Raw genomic sequence first — 19,978 nt, forward strand, 5'->3', positions numbered from 1 at the left:
CATTAAGAGTGTCCCTATGGCCAGTGATGGATGAATTCTATAATGTTACATATTTACTTGGAGGTTATTCATTATTTTTGCGTGGTTTTCTTGAGTTTATGAAATACAAGTGAAACCGTGTGACCTCATCAGCAGATATGAACATGTTGATGTCCACAAAATGCTGATGAGCTGCTACTGCTTTGGATACTTCCTGATGATGAATGAAGAGAGCCAAAAATAGACCTTCTTGGCAATTGGCAATGTGTCTGAACACATGCAATAGTTTCCTTCCACTGCAGAAAAAGGAAATGTCTAGAGGAGTTGCTGCAGAGAGATAAGGTGTTCTGAAGCTTTGTGGGAGAAGAGGAGGGATCTGAGTAGATGAAAAAAATTAATAGAATCAACATGACCCAAGACTAATGAGCCCTGGCAAATAATAGCTCTCCATAGGGCAATACACAACCAGATTCCAAAGCTGGGTTGTACCAAAACATGATTTTGTGTTCACATAATCTTTTGTCCTATCATTGCCTTTTCTGCTGCTGGTTAATTCAACACCTCTTTATTCAGGAGCTACTGTGGGTCCTCTTTTAGGGTGCTGTGACAGCGAGGCAGACAGACAAAATGTCTGCCATTACAAACTATTAGCATATTAAATGCGGTAGTTTCAGAAATTAATACATTATTTTTGTGTCTTACAAACTCTCAAATTAAAAACAAAGATTAAAACTGTGGTTTGAACTCAAAATAAATCTGGTCAATATGAAAATATGCAATTCAGTGGTAGCACAGGTACCCTCACAAGAGACAATTGAACATTATTCTACTCCATGGTCAAGCTTGATTTCATCAGATTTACTGAGAGCCCCAAGTCAAGAGCATCTTCATATATTTATTTTTCTGGACAGTGTGTGTCCCAAATGTAATTACTGAAAATGTTGCAGCCACATGTCACAGAGATGCAAACAAAGATGATCATGGAGTTATGTAAATTCATGATAATCTGAGACTTTGAGCTAAGTTCTTACTCAAGCTTCACTTGAATCTTGTTCTACCCCAAAACTTGGCTGTTGCATGAACAAAATTCTATGAATTACTTAGAAAGCATGTAGAGGTTTGGAAACATATACACAAATCCTGCAACAATTATCCAACCAAAATGAAAGGTTGATTTTTTTCCCTTCCTTCAAAAGTAGGCAGGAATTTTAAATTTCTTCTAATGAATAAGATCAAGCTGAAATGACATCTGATTTGTCAATAAAGGTCTTTACACTGTTCTACCTCTTTGTTATTCAGTTTTGGATGCCACAATCTGGTAGGACTACTTTCTATGCTATAACAATTTGGATAAAACTGAGACTTTTACAAAAACTGCCAGTGATTTGCTCATGATATGAGAGAGAGATAGCTTGTGGAGTGACTCCTTCACCTTCATGTAAGCCTGATGAATTCAAAGCCACAGATGGAAACCCAAAATACAACACTCTGCAATGTTCCAACTAAGCAGACCTATACCTGAGAAAATAATTAATTCAGATTGCAACAACAACAAAAAAAAAAAAAAAAAAAAAAAAACCCACTAAGTACTGAGTACCTTTTATGCAACAAGGCAATTATTGCACTACTGGAAGTAGGTAGCTGTTGACTGAAACATAAGGGAGTGTGTGGGAGACACTGACAAAAGACATCCTTCGTCATGAGGTGATTCTAGCTGCTTAGTTTGAGCACTTGTTATAATTCATGGAGAAAAGTTGATTCAGCCATGGCAACATTCTACCATATATTCAACCCTAATTAAACAAAAATCACGTTGTATTTGCGGTACCCAGGAATTGGTATCTAGTAGTGTCTTCCACTGGGTCTGTCTGTGTTATTAATGGTAGTCAATTGTGGCCTGTTAAATCATTACACATTAAGATTACATTGAGTTTTTTAAATCTGATAGGCAAGAAGGTAATTCAGGTTAAATGGGGTTAGTAACAGCAGAACCCTTACCTAATAAGATTAACGCCATTGTTAACGATCCCATAAAATCAGTTCTCTCTCTCTCTCTCTCTCTCTCTCTCTCTCTCTCTCTCTCTCTCTCTCTCTCTCTCTGTAGGCTTATAACTTGATCTGTGGTATTTTGTTATAATAGACTAAGAATTAAAATAAATCTTAAAAAATAGCCATTATTACTTGTTCATCCTTAAAATGTAGGTCACATAATGTATTTAAAGCAAACATTTTATAGTATCATTTCTCATTCATGATAAAATGATCTAACAGTAAACATTTTAGTGGAAAATCAGGTTAATGTGGCTTACAATTCTAGGCTTTAATCCATTATTAAGGAGAAATCAAGCAAGGATTTGAAGCAGGTCACATCATATCTATAGTCAAGAATAATAAGAACATGGACCTGTTATGTTTAATCCCCAAGAAGCAAAGGCACAGAGGTCGTCATGAGTTAGAGGTCTGCTTAGTTTACAAAACAAGTCCCTGACTAGCCAAAGCTACATAATGTAATCTCATCTCAAAGAAAACAAAAGTGAACAGAAATAAATAAATGCATGCATCCTTACTTTCCTGACTACTTGCATACTTGCTTGCTTCTTCTTTATACTATTCAGGACCCTCAACCTAGGGAATGGTGCCACCCACAATGGACCAAGTCTTCTTATGTCAGTTAACAATAAAGACATCCATCTGAAGTCTACAGACAAATTGGTTCTAGTTAATAACTCAAATGAGGCTCTCTTTCCAGATTCTTCTAGGTTGTGTTAAGCTAATAAATAAACAATCAGTATCAATTACCTATTAAAATATTCAAAACAAAGATTTTTTAAAAAATGAAAGAGTAAGTCTATTTAAATTATTAATGATAATTGTGAATTTAGTTTGAAAAGACCCATAAAAAGAAATTATGATCTTATTTTATACATATGATAAATACATTTGAATCATTATAATGTATTTATTGACATGGAAGAAAAGCAAACAAAGTTGAATAAAATATGAACTAAAATATATATATTGAAAGTAAGACATTGGTTCTTTTATTTCAACTAAACTAATAAACAATTTTTTTCAGATTAGACCAGAAACATTAACTCTGGTAATAATAAATAGGCAAAAATTAACTTTTGAACACAGGTGTTAGAAAAGCGTTTCCATTTTCTTTTGTGGTCAAAGCTTACAAGGAAGAGGACAGGATCATCTGATTCCTTGCAGATACTTTGTACTTCATGCTGACATGACACAAAATGCTGGCATTGATTAAGTTAGCATTAAACATACACTGCACTAGTGGAAATGGGGCATGTTTTTAACAATCTGGTTAATGAGCCTCATCCATCAATGCAATTAGGCATAAGAAAAATGAGACTATAAAAATTATGAAATTGTGCAACATAGGTGCTTTGTGACATATAATTGATAGCATTGTACCTGTGCTGGTTTCATGTGGTACCTGTATGTGCTAGTGTAGCTATGTGCATGTGTATTTATGGAAGCATGTGGAGGCCAGAGGTAGATATAAGGTATCTTACTTCTGCTGCTGTGCCTTAATATATGAAATGAGGTCTCTCACTGAGAAGGACACTCATCTCTTGGATTAGACCATCTGAATGATGAATTCTAGAAATTCATCTGTGTTTTTTACCTCCTGTCCAATGTGTCGGTCAAAGGAAAGTGTTACCACACACAGGTTTTAATGTGGGTGCTGTTGATCTGAACTCAACTCTGCTTGACCATGCACTTTTCTGTCTGAATCATCTCAACAGCTTCAAAATATACTTCATAATTAAATTTCATAATGAGGTTCTCTATAAATCTTGTAACATCACGAAATGCTACTGCCAATAACAACTTGAAAAATATAAAAATATTCCTTTAAACTATTTATTAACAATTTTCTAGTAAGTGACTGAAGCATTTTGGAGAGACTGAAGATGACTACACAGAGTGCAGGGGAAAAAATCAAATACCAAATACCAAATCCACCTAAACATGCTTCTATTTAAGCATAATGAAGCTTTGTTAAAGTGCTCCATATTTACATAAGGCAACTAACAAAATAAAACTGTTATTTTTATTAGATACATTTATTTTTATTTTATACATATGGGTATGTCTATGCTTGAGTACTCTAGAAAATGGTGTGGGATCTCCCAGAACTAGAGATGGTTATGAATTATCATGTGGGTGCCAGAAATTATCAGAAGGAGCAAAAGGGCTTTTAAAAGCTGAGCATGTGTGTTAACTTTGTTTCTTAAAAAGCCTTTTGCTATAATTTATAAAGTTTTTATAATAAAGTTAAAAAGTAAATAATTTTAAAATCTTTCATTATTTCATATTTTACATGTTCACCCTTCACTTCTTTTCTTTTTCCAAATAAAACTTTACCAAATAACTGTAATTTATATAAGGTATACAGAAATTAGTGTTTTAATCCAACAAATCCATTGTTTGAGAAAGTACTTATGGACTAGGTACTCTGTCAATTAAACAAAACAAAACAAAAAGTCATGCTCAATTTTTACACACCAAGAACATATTGACTATTTCCGGGTTACACCCAGTTTTACATGTACTTTTTGCTCATTGTAAATAGTAAGACCTTAATGTAGAGTATCAAACCTTAAAAAAAAGAGAAAAAAATGCCAAGCACTGACACAATTGTATTTGTATACATTTATGCAAAAATGTTTAAAATTTTTTTCTTTTATCTTTGTTTTTTAAAATAAAGTTTTAAAAAGTGTGAGGTTTAATAAAGATATTTAAGTATATAGACATGTATCAGTGATGCATGCCTATATACTCATAATAAGGCTGGGAAGTAGAATTGTGAGATTAAGTCTAGCTTTCACTATATAATAATTTTATATTTAAAACCAACACTCCAACAAAGAATCAAGTTTTCCCACAAGCTTAACTAAGTATTATAACACTAACTGGTAATACCAACCCCATCTAATAACTTAATCTCTCTTTGTACTCAATAGTTTTATGGCTCTTAAAATATAGTTAAAATTACTCCTAACAAATGACATTGTTTTAGTATGATTTACTAAAGTACAAATGTGAATACAAAAATAAGAGAGGCATAATATCTTTACATAAAAATATAAAAATATGACTGCAGGTTAATTCAATGTTACATACAAGGATAAAAATCTACCAATAGAAGAGCATACTCTATTCCCAGCCTGAGTTTTAGAGGGGTGTGTCACCAGTAAACTTGGCATCAAGGGAGGGTAGATGGTAGCTGCCTTTTCAGGTTTTCTCTGTGTGAGACCAAATAGTTATTTCCCGATGCTATGCATTTGTATCTTAATAGAATGCTTTTTGTAACTTATTCAGTAAGACTTAGCTGAATAGTAAATTCCCCCAAAACAGATCATTAAATAGTGGTAAAAATGGGTCATTTTCTGAGAACAGAACAGAATTTCTGCTTAGAACAAGAGAAGCAATTTGGTATGCACATAAAATAATGAATAGGATAAAATCTTTACAGGGAAATGTTATGCATTGTTAAAGACTGTCTCTGAAAGACAACCACAAGAAGAGTAATTTTTATTTTTTTATACAGAAGTACTTAAAGACAATTCTGTGACATGCATGCAGTCAACTACCATATATTTACACAAAAAATCCTTTAAGTGATTAAAAAATTCCTCCAAAATTTCCAATAGAGTCTCAAGATGAGAAAGAGAGAGAAGCATGAGGAGAAATAAAGGAGGTGTAAGACAGACAACAGAAGAAAGTGTGGATGAGGTCACTGTACTTTATCTTTTCACAGAAAAGTAGAGACAAAGCAAGGTCCAGAAGAAGTGAAAGCAACAGGTAATATACAGAGAACTAAAAGGACAGTCACTCTTAAAGGACTGATATCAATTTGTAAGACATTTTTGTAAGTCATATTTAATTAAATTGTTGATTGATGGGTTACATTTTTAAATTAACAGACCATTTCTGTTGTTGTTTAACATAATTGACAAAAGTACTGTAAAGAATTTGGCAAAATTCTGTGACACTCCGAAACAAGGTGTTTCTAGACCCTTGATAATTAAGAAAGAAAGAAAGAAAGAAAGAAAAAAAGAAAGAAAGAAAGAAAGAAAGAAAGAAAGAAAGCATTGAGACAGGTTTGATCAATTCCAGTGTTCTTAATTAAGTCGGGTGCCTTTAATTCCAGTAGGTGGAAGCATGAAGAACAGAAATTCAAGGTCAACCACTAGAACATAAAAAGTTTGGGGCCAACCTGCACTATATGACATCCCTTCTCAAAAAATATAGAAAGTACCAATCACACATGAATACATAAAAAAACTCTAGTGGCAAAATAAATTCTTATTCTCCCTAGATGTGATCAAATTTAGTTCAAATGAGACCCTGAGACAGGTTGTTCTTTTTAGATAAGAAATTTCTTACCAAAGTTATTAATGCCCTAGGTAGAGAGCAATAAGGCAGAGCCTCTCAGGAGAGCTCAAGGCCTTGTGTAGTTCAGTCAATCCCTTCTTGCGTCTGCAGAGAAAGGGGAAGGTTTTATGCCACATGACTGATCCATACATGCTCATCAGCTGTGAGAATGGGTATGGCAAAGAGCTAGAGAAACAAGGTAGTTGATTTTAGAAAATGAACTCACTATAGTTTCAAGATTTATCCTATACAAACACAATGCAAGAGCATCATAAAGCAGCAGAACCCTGACTCACATCTGCAATTAAATTTTAGTTTTTTATTTGATGAAAATTAATAAGTAATATATTCTTGGTTATATTGATCACTCAATCTGGAAAATGTAACATTTAGAGCTATGTAGTCAAAATGTGAATACTTTGCTTCAAATTTATAGATCAGATTACAGAATAATAAAGAGATTCAAAAATTCAGGAACAATGTTATATTTAGGCAACAGTTATAAAAAATAAAATTAAAGTAAGTTCAAACAATGGCAAGAATTCTTGGCACACTTCTCTGTAACAAATGGTCAGTGACATATTATAGTTTCATTAAAACACTACTGACTGACTACATTTAAAAGGATAATTTTATAATTTTGGATTATGTTCTTTTTTTTGTTGGTAGCTTGTTTTGAGTCTATGACTATGATCACCATGACTGAAATTTGCATTATTGGTAATAATTTAAGCTCCTGATAAAAAGTGTATAATAGTCTATGCTGATTTTATTAATGATCCAGAGGATGCAGAACTGGCTCGGTGGTTGGAGGACGTACGGCACCAACATGAAGATCCGAGTTTGAATCTGTATAACCTTGAAAAGGAGAATACTTGGAAGTGGGCCTGAAATTCTAGCACTTAGGAGAGAGACATGAAAATTTCCAGGGACAGGCAGGATAGACCAGTCAACGCCAAGAATTCCACATTTGGTAAATAACGTGAATCACTATCAAAGAAGACACTCATAATCAAAGTCTGTCCTCCACACACATGCATGCACCCACACACATAAGAATACATACGCACAAACCTACCCACTCCCATACAGAATGATTGAGATTAAGAGTATCCCAGAGGGCCTTAGAACATCATTTTTCTGAAATATAATTATCCATCCTTACTAAATCAATGTTACTTCCAAGTCTACATTTGTACTCATTTATGCTGGCCACTGTGGTCTAAAAAGTGATTAAAGAGAAACATCTCTTTTGTTTTTTTTTTTACATTTCTTATGTAAAAAACATAATTAAACCCATTATGATTTAATTAAGTTATTATTCCCTTGTAATTTCAATGATTTTCTTCTTAGTACCTTTCTGGTGAAGCTGATTTTGTTTACATTTAGCATGTACATTTAAGGAAATGTTTAAACTGTTCTTTAATTATGGGTCCTACACACTGATTTATTACAGCACTAAATGTGAAACATCCTTTTTTACTTTATTTTAATTTTTATTTATTTATTTATTTTGTGAAACATCCGTTTAAGGATGGCATCTCAGCAAAAACATTCATACACAGTACTTTCACTTTCTGCACAGTCCATTATGAATATATTAAGAGTCCTTATTTTCTAAAATAATTAGTTTTATTAGGGATATAAAAATAAAATAGATTAAATCACAGTACATAATTGAAACTTATGGTACATGGTACATAAATGTAGCCATCTGGACTCAGACTGAGAAAAAATATGGTTTTTGCTGATATGTTCTGGTCTGAACAGATGTTTCAAAGCCCACATGGAGGATATGAACCTCTTAAAATAACACATTTGAGGACCAGCACTAGAATTATCAACAACAAATGGCTGTTTGCTGCATTTAATGAACTTGCAAATAAAGATAGGATTTCAGAGAGCTTTAACAATGGAAGACAGTTGTCACCAGACTCTGTAACACAGCTCTCTCATAGATGACCAATAAATGTGCAAAATGTAAGTACATACACTTATGTGAAAAAAAAGCAGGACAGTATGGATGTGTATGTGGGGGGGAATATACATGTGTGTTTGTGTGTGTATGTGTGTGCATATGCCTGTGAGAGAAAGAGAGAGTCTGTGCTTTTGCATGTGAGTTGTGTCTGTATGTTTGTGTATGTCTGTCATAGTGTGTGAACATGTACATATATTTCTATATGTGTCTCCGTGTTGTATGTCTTTTTGTCTGTGTGTTTGTAGGAACAACATAACTGTGTGTGTGCAATTTTAAAATAAAGGCCTGTTACATGCTAAAGCTTCCTTGTCAATAACTTTCCACATTCCTTCTCTCAGTTGAAATCTAAGAATAACATTTCCTCTATTTAGGGACATTCCGTTCTTGTCTCGCCCATGAATAGCTAATTGCTCCTGACAGTGCCATGTGACCATGACTTCAGCTCTTTAACCCACACAGAACTCTTTCCTGCTCTGAGTGGGACTGGACATCCTGCAAATAGCTTTTTCTTAAGCATTGCTTCAAGTAGTTTTAAAGGGAAAATTAGCAGGCGGCAGTAAGATAAGAAATTAAAGACACTGCACAAAAGTTACCACAAATAAAGATCTAAGCTTGCTTCACTTAAACTTTGTACTTTGTTGGGCAAATATTCTCTGGAGAAGGAATTAGACAAGAAACACATACCATGCTGTCCATTTGAAGCAGTATCCTGTTGGCCTTGGCATTGTGACTTGGCATGCATGTAGGTCCTAGGCCACAGTTGTGGCACAGGAAATAATAATGAAAGAAAGGCTGAAACCAAATCTAAAATGTCCAGCCTGAGTGGAATTATAAATGCACAAATGCTTCTTCTAAAGCACTGTACAGAGATTTCAAGAAATAGAGACATGGGCGCAGTGTTTCTGAGAAACAGGTCCAGCAAGTCAACTATCCTCATCATGGAGAGCGATTGGTTCTCCGCTACAGAGACATGACCACAAACTCAGTCCAACTTGTGTGCTAGGCTAGAATTTATGTGTCCCTTTAAGATTACCACATTCTAGAGTATGATATTTGCAGTGCCCAAGGCACAGTCTCTCACATAAGGTAGAGGAGGAAAGGCTACAGTCAATGAACATTTTAGAGAACAGTTTCAATTCCAAGGGAAGAGCCATAAACAGAGCTTATCCTGGGTTTTATACTTGCTTTCTCAGTCCAGAGCCTTGTATGCTGACACTGAGCATATACCTCAGGTCCAGGCAACCACAGGATTGGAACCTCGATTTATCCCCTCGATTCCCATCACGAACTCTGACAAATGGGTTCCTCCTCTAATTAACATCATAGGATAGATATATAGGGCTGCATGAGTTATTCGACATTTTAACCAAAGGGAAGCCAGTTTATCCTTGTGCTGACCATATTATATTTGGTCCAAGTATCTGTTCTTCATCCATGTGAGCACATGCATGTGTTGAGTGAGTGTTACTACCTGTCAATTCAGCTTGAGATTTCTAATCCCTGTTTCACTAAGTTGTGACTACATGACAACTGTCTGTTGTAATGATGTGATGTTTCAAAACAAGGTGTGCCTACATATTTTCATAATACTGTGGTCCAAGAAGAAGAAAAAATCTCCAGAAGGCACACTAAAAATGAGACTCACAACAGGTGACCACCCCAGTGCCACAGATGACTCACTACTTATGTATAGTAGTAACCAAAGGGAGGAGATTAAATCTGCCTTCTGTGAGTTTCAAGCCAGTTGGCTCCATAGTTTAGATAAAGTGTCCAATCTTGTTACATTGTAATTGTCGTTATTTGAAAAGCAAGTGTCAGCATTGTATGTACTTAGCAGGGTAGTTATAAATCCTAAGAAAGTTCGTGCAAGTAAACAAATAGAAAAGCATATTGCTATGAAACACAAAACAAACAAAATAAAACAACAACAAAAAAACAGTTTCTCTTCAAAAGAAATAAAAGATGGTTTATTCTGGAGCCAAATATGAGTGAGCATGACATAGAAATAGAGATATTGGTTACCCAGAATAAAACATTTCTGATGCGGTGATGGTTGCAAAGTTTCTAAAGTAATAGATCAATGAAAGTGAGAGTTGGAAGGTTTTACAAATGAATACATGCAGTAGATAGGATGCAAAAAAATCTCTTATGGCATCCAATATCATCTGATGATATTCTTAACATTTGGAATGGTGGATACTAAGGGTCCCTTTGTACATTTTAGAAATGATTTTACCATATAATTCCAAGGCTGTTGGGTCAAATACCTAACAAATGAAGACAATACATAGCTATAAAGAAGCCAAGACTATTTGGCTCTAGATCTATAAACCTCCAAATCTCCATGATGATGGAAGTTTTAATCAGTTTATAAGCCTTACAGAATCATTAACAAGAATATGGATTATATTTTTCTGGAAAATAAGCTTCCAGACACCAGCTGCTAATAGTAGGTCCAAACATCTTCTATGGTTGACCAATTTAGACTTGAAAGATAAGGTTTAACACTACACACACACACACACACACACACACACACACACACACACACACCCATCATACACAGGCACATACATATGACAAAGCCAGAAAGCAAATGTTACTGGCATAGAGATAGGAAAGAAATAAGAAGCTGACTTATACCATAGGGCACAGAAAGATGGAGTTGAAACTGTGAGGCCCTGAGGAAGGAAGATGACTTTCTATTTCTCCCCTCCTGTGGTAAATTTTTTCCCATTATTTTATCATCAAAATGGGATATCAAGGTCCATCTAAATAGGTGACAGATAACAACGAGCCAGTAATTGTTCCCATACTTTTACCATTAAGCATATGACCTTATTTGCAAACAAAACACCATTTATATACAATAGATGGAATCTGATTCCTGTACCTGAGAATATGTGTGGACAGTTTGTGGCCAATAGAGAGGAGATTGGGTGAGGATTGGCTACTTCTGTCCTACATGTAATTTATGCTTATGGTAACTAGTGAGATTTCAATGCATGCTAAAAGAATTAAATACTGACAAAAATATACTCATATAGTGTTATGCCTTTAAAAATCTGTATATGTACCCCTTCTTTTTTAAAATAAAGTTGTAAGAGAGAAAAAAAGAAGGGAGTGCTAACACTCAAGAGAAACTCAAGCCCCCTGAAATGCAAGAGACTTCCAGTTCTGGTGCTTGTCCTTACTAAAAGAATCTGTATCAATTGCTAGCAAATTTTACTTTTCCTGTTCTATTAACATTCTCTCTGTCGTGCAGTTCATTAATCAATGAGTGAAAAAACCCAGAACTTGAAACCATAGCAGATTACATTTCAATGTGCTGCAAAAATGCCTGAATAAAATAAACGTGTTTGTTATGACAAACTTCTGGCATTCATGGACTGAACTGGATCACACTTTAATCTCTCTTTATTCTTTATCTTCTGGAAAGTGATTGACTAAAAACAGTAGGCACTTTATCTACCACATCAGTATCACAGCTGTCCATCAAAAAGGGGGATAGTATTGTGCCTCAATGTTGTACTCTCCCCACCAATGACATACTTAAATTTAAATAACCCTAATTCCTGTCTTACTATGAATAAAGATAGAGAAGGTGCTCCAGAAATTTGTCCAGCAATGAAATACTAAGGATATATTTCTTTAAAAACGTGCATTTATAAAATTTTTTCCTTGACATATTTGAGAAATATTACTTGGTGTGGATTCTGCATGAGAAAGTTTATCAAATGTACACCAACACAATGCCATCTTTTAGCTTTGACTTCAGGCATTCATTAAATACCATTTATGCCCTGCAGTTCCTGACTGATGCCTAGGATAACTCATGGTACATCATTGGCCGTTTTTCTGTTTACTGTGGTAATTTAATGAGTAACTGACATGAAATTCTGTTAAGCAACAGGCAAATAAAATTCACTGATCATGTTTGGTTTTGCTTCTTGAAAGTTTGGGGAGATGGTTCTATAACTCTGTGCATCTGATTCAAACCATGAACAAGCAAGCATAGCATCCCCTATGGATGCTGCTTAATTAAAGTCACCAGCTTTCTGGAAGAAAAATTCATATGCAGCACAATTTGTAAAAAATGCACAGAACTCAGCAGTTTACCTGAGGTCTCCAAAGGAGGAATGTGGCACACTTTGGCACAAAGCAGGTGATTTTTTTCCCACCACACTAATAATCTCTCTAACCCAATGCTCAGACCTCCTGCAAATCCAGTACTGAGTTTCTTCTTCAGCCATCCAGATATACAGGAAATTCAACAGCATAATATATACATATCCAGCACAAAACTAGACTTCATGTGAATGCATAAAGCAATTATAACAGAGCTTGAGAGATAACCAAGTTGACAAGCATTGGATGCTCTTTCAGAGAACCTGAGTTCCATTACATCCACATATTGGTTCACAGTTGCCTGTAACTTCAATGCTAGTTAGTCCCAATACTCTCCTTGTCTCAATGAATAATATACATGTTTTGTATGGTTAATGAACACACCCATAAGCATACAATAATTTTTTGAAAAAAAATGAGAGGACAATATAATAAATACTGGCCTTTATAAAATTTTAGAGACATGAGAAAAACTAAAGAAGTTGTAAAAGTCCTAATTCACATTTTGAAATCTGCAAATTGCAGGCAGGAGAGTGAATAAAACACTTGATGTACAAAAGTATGAAGAGTCGGATGTAATAGCATGTGTTTGTGATCATAGATTCCCACAGAGACATAGAGGTGAAGACAGAAAAATGCCCTTCTAGCCTGGTGAATGAATTAGAAAATAACAAAGAGACTGTACCTTTGTGACAAAGGACAGCCAACACTAGAGGTTGTTTTCTAACATACACACAAGCTTAGGTATACACATGAAGAAGCATATTTATAAAAAAGAGTATTTTAATTAGGGTAGGAGTAAAAATAGAAGACAAAATAAAGTATCAAGGGAATCCTCAACTCTCGCAAATATGTGTCAGAACCTTGCACTTTTGAGAGATGAGGAAAAACAATGAGATATCTTACCTTATCTCAGAGACTGGAATTGTAAGTAGCATTCTCTTAAAACAAGAGGAATAACTCAATATCACTGTTTTCTATATGGTTGTTCATGTATGTCCATCGAGGATGTCCTTGCTAGGGCCCCTTACTAAAGTTAAATCAGAGAACTTGCTAAGCTGAGAGTATAGTCAGTTCATCCCCACTAACCACACAAACCAAAAATGCGTTAAAATTCTCAGCTCATTTTATTTTGACCCCCTTTATTTGTGAACAATAATCATGAGAGGATTAGAATAATTAAATGTAGTGAAATAAAGTTAATAACCACTTAATACATTTTTTTTTGGAATGAAACTTTAAATGTTGGCTCTCTTTGTATCCAATATCAATTGCTTGAAAAGACTATTTTCACAAAGAATAACTATTCGAATAACACAGTTCTTCTAATTGAGTAGAGTCAATATACCATTATTTGTAAATTATCTCAATGTGTTTTAAATATTTTAAAGAGGACTTTGCTATGGCACCACTGTATTTACTGTAGAAGTACGCTAATGTAAATATGGATTCCACAGGATACAAAAACAATTTAAACACTGTATGCCACTATCTGGCCAAATATTTTCAGTTCAGATTAGAATATAGCCATGGAGACATTATTTTGAATAAATAACTACTTATCTAAATCTCTAGTGTCTGAAAAATTAAGTTTGAAATCTTCCAGAAATATACAGCAGGCTCTCCTATGAGAATTTGGACATTACTCTGGGTTTATCACACCCCATATGCTTGGTTCTTAAAGACCTCAGAAGCCCCTATGTAGGTTCTCCTTTCTCACCATCACTAGACATTGCCAGGGGACTGTTCATTGCTTCAGACCATCGTATCAATGAAGGAGGATGACTGATCAAGGTAGATGTTTGCTACCCATGTTCCTCCATATCACTGCACAATGGAACAAAGCCTCGTGTACTATGTATGACTCATCTCGCAGTTTTCAGTGATGCCTAGACTTTTAGACTTCACCTTTAATCATAGGGTCCTGCAGTAGAGATTTTCACTTATTTCTAAAACATTTCTTTATAGCAGTCATCAACCTCTTAGCTCTTAGACTTCTTTGTGGCCCTCTCTGTTGACATCTAGATGATGTTTATAAATAAGTGTCGAGGGCTGTGGTTTAGATGAGCAACTTATCAGTTTCTTTAGCACATAGCAAAACTCTAATGTGTATTTCTTGAAGAAATGTGTGATCAGCTAACATCCTAATCTCCAACATGGAAAAATCAGAAAACGTAAGAATCAATCTATGTTGATATTGAACAACTTTTAATTATTTTCTCTGGCATAGAGAAAGTACTCATAGAGTATTCATTTTAACTTTGAAACTTAAAGTATGTTCTGACTTCTCAGGATACAATGAGATACTGCTACTGGCATATTTTTCTTTGAATAAAACAAGTTTGGAAAACATAAAGAACAAAAATAAACTTGTGCTCTGCAATAAACATCAACTCAGTTCAGGAAATATCTCCCGGTTCACAAGGGAGAACAACTTCCCAGTAGAAATATCATTAAGGGATTTCTCATCACATTGCTCCACTTTGACACATAAAATGCTGTATGTCACTCAATGAAGCCAATGCTTGATTGCTCAACTCAATAACGTTTCAGGTCTCTACAGACAAATAAATAATATCAGATAGATGCCGGGTGCTGAGCGGTGATGTGGCGTCCAGTGATTGCTGCTCTGGTACCCTCTATTTGAAAAGCACTATGGCAGACTTTAAGTCACTGTCATCATCAAAACATTATAGTAGCCTCAAAGAACAATTTTCCTAAGGTGAGTGAGTAAGCTGCTAAACCCGTCACATTGTTTGCCTGAAACAACAGTCATCCTTTCCCAATGCCATAGGACCAGAGAAATGCTTATACTTCACTAGGAACCAAGGATGAAACTGGTCATAGATTACAAGTCTGTTTGTTCCATGGTGTTAGAAATAAAGTGTTTAAGAATGAAAGATAAATAGGACTGTGCTTCTGTGAATCTGCTGAACTCTCTGTGAGCTCTACACTTTGCTATAAAAGAAACAATTTCACTGATTCTGTAAGTTGGAGAATCTTTAGAAAGTGAAATGAAAGCCTACTGCAAGGCATCCTGGAAAGGATGTGAATAGTCATGCTTCTGCCTGTAGCTTTATGTCAAGGCAATACATGATTAGATAGCAACGTGTGGGTAGGAACAAAGTTCTGGTAAAGCAGAAGAGGAGATCCAAGAGGAAGCAACATGGAAGCAGACCATGATGTTTATCTCAGTGCATCTCTATATGGGTAAGGTTGTTATTAATATTTTCTAAGAGATGGAATTGTACAGGATCATTTGACTTATCTAGGTGGGCAAATTATATTATACAAATTGGATTAGAGTATGGTTGGTGTGTTCTTTGATAGAGGGTGTAGTGGTGGGATGTTCTAAGCCCATCACAGAGTTGGTGCACATGTGTGTGCAAGACTTGGCAACAACACACCAAGGGAAAGTGAGTGAAAATAACACGCTGGATTGGTCATGGACCACTCAGGACAGATGCAGCTGGGGCATGCAAAGTAAGCCTCACCTGAGTCAAAAGAAGCCGGGCTCTGGAAATACTTAGAGGTGGTATGGAGCCGCTAAGGTAAAGATATTCTACAGTGCCATGTGGCACAGGTACTGGCACTAGTGGTTATCTTTTTATTTTACCATAACTTCCAACCCAAAAAAGACCCAAAGAAAGGACTACACCCAAAACTAAGTTTGGTAAGTCTGTAAACTTCATTGAAACTACCAACAAGCACACTGGGACTGAGCTACTTACAGTAAGAAAAGTACTAAATATTAAGTCTCTGACACTTAAAAATCTATTCTTAAAAGTTTTTTTAATTTTTTAACAACTTTATTTTACAAAACAAAGATAAATGTACAGATTTTAAGCATTTTTGCATAAAATTATACAATACATTTTTGTCAGTACTTTTTTTTTAAAGGTTTGATAGTGTGATAAAGATCCCACCAGTAACAATGAGCATAAAGTACACGTAAAACAAGATGCAACCTGGGAATAGTTAAAGTTTTCTTGGTGTGTAAAGATTTTTTTTTTTTTTTACAATGAGCAGTCAGTACATGTAATACAGGGTACAACCCGGAATTTGTCAATGTGGTCTTGGTGGGTAAGGATTGAGCATGACTATTTTTTTTTTTTTGTTTTGTTTTATTTCTTGGACTTCATACAGTCTGCCAGTCACAAAAGAACAGACATAATATGCAGTCACTGAGAGTGGGATGCTAACCCCAGAGGCTCGCACTGCCCCAGAAACAACTCACAGACTGTATTCTTAAAAGTTTAAACACAAAAAAGAATCCATTTCATTCAAGGTTGAACTTAATAGCTATTTTGAATGTGTTCTTGTAACACGAGTTCTCGAAAATTACTCCCACTTCAATAAGCCCACTTAATGTTTTCATATTATTTCTATTCACTATACCAAAATAAACATGGGTAAATCATATAAATAAATATAGTATTTTTAAAATAACCATATCGCCAAATATCCCTAACTCAGCATGTGTGACAGTTTAGGAAAGGTGTCTCCATGGAACTCCCTTGTTTGTACAGCCGAAAGTATCACTGCATAGTCTCTTCTTCCCCACATGCTGACTACTCCGTATATAACATTGAAAAGAAGCGTACTGAGTCTTGTGCCTTTCTGAGCTTTGTGGGTCTTGTAAATTTCATGAGTTTCCGAGCCTTGTGAGCGTTCCTCTGCCCTCCAGGAAGAAATTTTCAGTTCAGAGAAATTTTAGTATATCAGAATATAGTCAGTGCATCAATCATCTTTCTTTTTAGGACAGAAAGTATTTATAATTTAGAATTTTTCAGTGATGTTTGTGATGGTGCCAAGAAATGGAGATGAAAATTACTTTTATAAAACCCCACATGTTTTCCCTACAAATAGATAGTCCAAACCAGCTTCCTCTTTGTTTGTACAGGACTTGAAATTGTTTATACAATACTTTCATTTACATTTTTCAGTTTTAAAGTGTGATGTGCTGTCAGAAGGGAAAATGTAGATTCTAAGAGATGCAGAGAATGAATAAGCCACTAACTGAAATTTATATAGCTCATTTTAGGCACACTGAACTCAAGAACTTTCACAGTAGAATTTTCCTGTACTGGTCATTTTCTGGTGTCAATTCCTGGGCATTGAATGGAGATATGTGTAGGACACAAAGCTACAACTGCTCTCAGCTCAAGCTCTAGCAGTCTGTCACACTACATTCTAGAGGTACAGCAGTGATGTCAGCCAAACATGCCTAATATTTCATCTGTGACTATAATGATGATCAAGAAATCTGCCATCGGCCCATCAAGGAAAAGTTCATCTTCTGGGTTGGCATAGAATCCATAATCACCTGTAACAAGCTTTCCAGGCTTCCAGGCTTTGGCACCAGTGCCTAGATTATGCTTTGCACAGAAATACTGTTATGCATCAATGTGATTATCAGCTTCAAATAAGAATTTAACCATCTGAAACACAAAGGACAATGACAACTAAAGGACATCACCAACTAGAAACCAATGATGACTTAAAACACAGTAACCATTTTTCTACAACATCTTCCTGGTTCCTTGTCTTTCTTTTGCGTTAGTAGTTCCACAAATCTGGTTTTTAAGGTGATTCCCCAAATAGCAGTTGTCTGTACAGTAGTGAAACTCTTACTGTCTAAGCACCCCACTCTGCTATGACAGTCAAACAGATTTAGAAGCTGTATTTTATAATAGCATGGGCTCCCCATAAAACTCAACCAAGTATTTCTGAGCTAGTTATTTCTTTTTCTTCAGCCCAGGAGCAAGTATGGCAACAGTGGGTTCTTACTGGTGTCAATGTTCATCGAGTGTAACCAGCCTCTCCCCAAGTAAATATTTTCTTACATGGAAAACATATCTTACCAGTAGATTTTTAAAAAATCAAGAGACTGAGGAGATGACTCAGTTTCCAAAGGGACTATGGAAAAACGTCAAGTCCCTGAGTTCTGACCTATCACTCTGAACATCAAAAGCAGCCATAGGTGCTTACTTTTATAATCCCAGGGCCACAGAAGTAGAGACAAGAGGAGCTTGGAGCTCATTCCTCAGCCAATCTAGCCAATCAGTGATCTTAGTTTTCATAAGAAAACCAGTCTTCAGATGTAATGAAAAGAGCATTAAGTAAAAATCAACATCAACCTCTTTCCTTCATATGTACCCTCCAAACACACAAACACACACACATACTTGGATACATATAAATACTCAGGCACACACAAATATACATACACAGAAAATATTAATGTGATCTTACTCGAAATGAACAAAAGATAACATTAAATTGATACACTTTCAATTATGTTCCTTTTTTTTCTATTTGAGTGAACTTAAACATAACATTGATTCTGACCTTTGTAAAGCATTATAACCAATCATTTAAAAAAACATTCTTAACAATATTGCCACTAAGAAGTATGAAGGGCAATTGGGTTAGATTAACTGGCCATGCAATCCTGTCCATTAAGACATCTCTTTAAAAGTAGCAATGAGTTTCCTCTTCTTTTAGAATTCCATTTGCTCACACGTGTCTGTTAAGTCCATGCAAGTGACTTATGTATTTTTGCAAATTGTACTTTTTTTCACATAAAGGGAAAACATGCCTGAAAAGGCAAAATATGGCCTCTGTTTGATATAAGGCCTTCAAAAAAACTCTGTGAGTTCAGCTCTATGAAATACCATTTATTCCCAGGAATCCATAGTGTCCCTGGTAAGAAAGGCAATTTTCTGTCTACATTTTCTACCTCAATGGACAGGCATAGTTTCCAGGGAGCAAAGCTCAGAGGCTTTCATTACTGGGGGAGCTTTCTACCCCATGACCGAATTACAATGTTGCCTTCCCTAAACTTGAATCATTTTACTCTCATTCTCCCACTATAGGCTACAATTTTCTGCAGAATTGTCTTCTTGAAGGTTGGCATCATTACAATTCCTATTGTCTCTGTCCTGCTTTCCTGAGAAACAGACTGGATTTCCAGAATGCCATTCTCTCTTATGAGGAAGGAAGAAGAAACAAACCCTAGGCTGTTGACATACTAGGAAGTCTGTTCTATTCTTGTGTAAAATGTTTGACCTTTGTTAGAGTAATGGATATGAGCTATATAGGAGAGAACACTATAGGCTTCTAATGAGAGGGACAGATTTCTACAGAATAAAGCAAGTTTCTCACAAGTGATTTTTCTGTAAGCTTACAAAATGCAGTCTCTCTCTCTCTCTCTCTCTCTCTCTCTCTCTCTCTCTCTCTCTCTCTCTCTCTCTCTCAATGTGTGTGTGTGTGTGTGTGTGTGTGTATGTGTGTGTGTGTGTGTGTTGAAATTTAATAGGAGTACTGTGGAAATATGGCAGCAGATAATTCCATTTTGGAAAACCAGGGTACCAGAGCATGATGGCACTGACATTTGGGAAGAAGTGGCAGGGGAGTCAGGAGCTCAAGGCTAACCTCAGCTAGACAACAAATTTAAGGCTTGGGCAACACCACAATGGTGTCTTAAAA

The sequence above is a fragment of the Micromys minutus genome (assembly GCF_963924665.1).
Source record: "Micromys minutus genome assembly, chromosome: 6".
Classification (NCBI taxonomy): Eukaryota; Metazoa; Chordata; class Mammalia; order Rodentia; family Muridae; genus Micromys; species Micromys minutus.